The sequence below is a fragment of the Nannospalax galili genome, unplaced genomic scaffold, assembly GCF_000622305.1.
Source record: "Nannospalax galili isolate Female #2095 unplaced genomic scaffold, S.galili_v1.0 scaffold3669, whole genome shotgun sequence".
NCBI lineage: Eukaryota > Metazoa > Chordata > Mammalia > Rodentia > Spalacidae > Nannospalax > Nannospalax galili.
The window spans coordinates 25,573-29,400 of record NW_008360177.1 but is presented as its reverse complement, the minus strand read 5'-3'; the positions used below and the strand labels follow the sequence as shown (position 1 = coordinate 29,400).

General features: G+C 40.9%; 1 long non-coding RNA gene across 1 annotated transcript in view; it reads left to right on the top strand.

Moving 5' to 3' along the window:
- LOC103726566 overlaps positions 1-3,827 on the top strand; it is a 9,384-nt gene extending 5,557 nt beyond the window's left edge. The window contains exons 2-3 of the long non-coding RNA XR_606905.2: positions 2,790-2,864; positions 3,772-3,827. This is a non-coding gene — a long non-coding RNA (uncharacterized LOC103726566). The remainder of the gene's footprint in view (positions 1-2,789; positions 2,865-3,771) is intronic.
- Position 3,828: the final 1 nt, after the last annotated feature.

Below are 3,828 nucleotides of genomic sequence, written 5' to 3'. Positions count from 1 at the left end.
TTGGCATGTATTGGTCTTTTGCCTGCATGTCTGTCAGAGCACCCTTGTTATGCAGTTCCTGCAGAGGTCAGGAGAGGGTTTTGGATCCTCTGGAATGGGATGTTTAAAGAGAAAAGACTACTGCTTTTTAGACAAAATCTGTTTTGTATGGTAGTATTGTTCTAATATATGACTTATTCCCCAATGGAAACGGGATAAAGTGATGACAAAATCAGCAAGCTTCAAATGGTTATTACTGGTTGTGTAAGTTACAAAGAAGTTTATAAGTGATAAAAGGGAAGATTACATGTATGTAAAGGACTATATTCTAGGAAATATCGACTGTTACTAGGTACTTATTTCACTAATTGGCCTACTCTAGACTACACTTCTAAATTTTGTGTCTTAGAGTTTATGGCAAATTAAGGTAGTCAAAAACAGCCAGCAAATATGAGTACAACAAAAAGCCCAGTTGAGTACTTGAAACTTTGAAATTGTTTTCCTTGACCGATCGATATCTAGAGGTCACAGCAACCCGACGAAGAGATTTAAGAGGGGGAGTGATTATCATAGGTGAATATAAACCAATGGAAAAGAATACTCTTAATGGAATTCTAAAAGAAAATGGGCTTCCCACCCCCAACCCCATGAAAGTAAGTGAAGTCACTGATGAGGTACACTGTCAGTTTCCCTCATGTGAGGATGGGACTTCCACTCCAGTGATGGCTGAGCTTGAAGGATAATGCTGGAAAAGGTTTGGTGGTGGAATCCCCATTCAAACTGTTACAGCCCACCACCAAAGCATCTCAGTAACTCTGGACCTCATAGGTAAGGTGATTTTATTTTCTGTATTGAGGCTTCTTCTCTGTCTTAGTAATTTGCCAGTTTTCTAAATGGATTCGTTGGGAATCCATTGTTCTACTCTTGGCAAAACTGAAGCCTAAGAGCTGTTATTTTCAGCTTTATTCCCCCAAATTTCAGATATATTCCTATATAATGAGAAGATAAGATCTGGCACTGAGAGGTATTCCCTAAAGTTTCCAGCTAGACTTTGTAACGGAATAGCCAGGATGTGTCCTAGCTTCAACACCTTTTAGGCATCTACTGAGGCTACCGTCATGACACTGAAACCTGATTCTGAGGATTTAAACGAAAGTCTATCTTAGAGAAAGTCAGAGAAGAAATGGACCAAACAAAATAAAAGTAAGACCTTGAGTGTGATCCTGCTAATCACATCAGTGCTAGGTCATACAGTTCATAGGTGAGACACTCCAACTTTACTGTAGAGCTTCACCTGTAGAAGTCATTTCAGATTATGTGACATTAATTCCCAACCCAGTGCTAAAGTGCTAAATTCCCTGCCCATATTGTGGACGAGAATGCTTTCAGAGACACATGGTAGGATGCAGAGGTCTCTCATAGGGATGTCTCCAGGGAATCTCTTGTATTTCTAAGGACCTGTATCATCCCTGTCCACACATTTCCCCCTTTTTAGGATTCCAGTGGAACACCCTGTTAATCCTGTTGAATACTGTAATTGGCTGTATCCTTGACTATTGAGAGTGAGGAATGAAACCTTGACCATTTGACCATGGTATCTTGAAGAGGCATTGCCTTGTTATTATTCTACAATTCCTTCTAGCCACAATAAAATTTAAACAAAAAGAGTGATGGCCACTTAATGGCACATTAATTACAACAGAAGTCATATTTCAATGATTTATTTCCTAAAACAAGACAAGCAGTTGGAGGTATCATTTATACAGGGTTTCATCCTACTTACAACTCCCTTTATTTTATTTTATTTTTTTATAAATCACCCAGGAAATGCTAAAAGGAAACTGCACCCTGAAACTTTGACACTAAATAATGTATTCCTGAGGTCCATGTCACTCTGTGGGGGATCACAGCAGATGTTCCTCCTCCCTAATGTTCACCAACCAAAATTCTAATAATGTTATCAAATAAAATCTGAATTCTGGAGACCTCCCCATTTGAGAAGAAATGTGCCTACCTGATGTCACCACCAATGCATTTAATAGTACCTTGGCATATAACACTGTTCTTTTACTACAAAAAGGGAGGAAAAGTCATGCTACTGTAATGACTTGGCTATATGTGGTTTGAGGTAAGCTAAATCTGTGTTCCTTGGCCATACTGACATATGGTTCTGGAATTAATTTCATATTGTGTTCTGAATATGTGTAGCTAAAATTCCTTCTAGGGGGTGTAAATGTCGCCCCTTCTCCTTTGCTCCTTACGACAGAGGGAGCCTTGTTTCTGTCAAACTACAGCCTGGGAAACCATTGACATGTTGGGCTTACTTACAGATCATTGGGTAAAGATTGACTTACAGGAATATGGTTGCACCTCTTACTACATTGGGAAGTCTTCACTCAAGCATGGATGGTGACTTTTCCACATCCTCACAAAATGGCAGGGGATCCTCTCCCATGGCTTCCTTAGTTTATATACCCTTAGGCCCTCACCTTGATGCAACTAGAGCCAACTGGTTGATTGGGAATTGTGGCTGATTTGCCCTGCCCATCCTCCTCTGCAGAGCATAACATTCAACATACCTAGCACCCACCTTATGAAGATGGCATCTGTCCATAGTTGGTAGGAGGACAGTCCTGTGCAACAATATTTTCGTGTGTGTGAACACTTGGTCCCAGACTTGTTACTTTGTTTTTTAATATTTGGAATCTTTAGGAAATAGAGTCTTGGTAGAGGACATGGGTCCCTGGGAACTGACTTTGAAGTTTTATACAGACCCTTAATTCCTGTTTGTGATCTGATCCTGCTGACAGACGCAGTGCGAACACCTGGACTCTCCTACTCTCACCATGCCTTCCCTACAGTGATGGACTGCATCCCCCGAAAAGGTAAGCCAGAATAAACCCTTCTTTTCTTGTAACACTTCATCCCAGGTATTTTGCTATAGCTGTGAGAAGAGTTACTAAAGAAGCTCATATTTCCTTTGAGTTTAGAGTTTTTTTGTTGATGATGTCATATTCCCTTTGAATTTAGGTTTTTTGTTGTTGGTGGTGTGTTTTTTGTTTGTTTTATTATTTATGAATGTTTTTCCTTCATGTATATATGTTCACCCATATGTGCAATGCCCAGGTGTCCAGAGACGGTGTCAGATCCCATGGAAATGTCATTATCCACAATTGTTACCAGCCATTTGGGGGCTGCGAACTGAATGCAGGTCGTCTGTAAGAGCAATGTGTCTTCTTAAATACTGAGTCATCTCTCTACCTGTGAAGTATAATTTTATTTGGTCTGTTTGAGACAGGGTCTCCCTGTTGCCCCAGCTGTCCTGGAACTCACTATGTAGACCAGGCTGGCCTTGAACTCACAGAGATCCGCCTGCCCTGAAGTATAATTTTATTGGTATCTTTTCTGCGTTCATGTGGTACACTGAAGATAATCTTCTTTCAATAGTGTGCTTAACTATTCTGCATTGCCTCCTCACATGAATGTTGGTTATTTCTTTAGGGGACTTAGTCCTTCTTTGCTTTGCTTGATTGTCCATTGGTTTAGGATAAGCTGGTTATTGAATCCTGTCCTAGTTACTTTCTATCACCGTGATAAAAACACTGACTAGAACCAACAAGGGGAGGAAATGCTTTATTTGGCTTGCAGCACAGTCCATCATCAAAGAAAGTCAAGGCAGGAACTCAAGGCATGATCCTGGAGGCAGAAGCTGATGGAGAGACCATGGAGAAACAGTGGTTACTGTCTTTCTCCCTGGCCTGTAATCTCAGACTGCTTTCTTATACATCACAGGACCACTTTCCCAGGAGTGGCATGGCCCACAGTGGGCTGGGCCCTCCCACATCACAC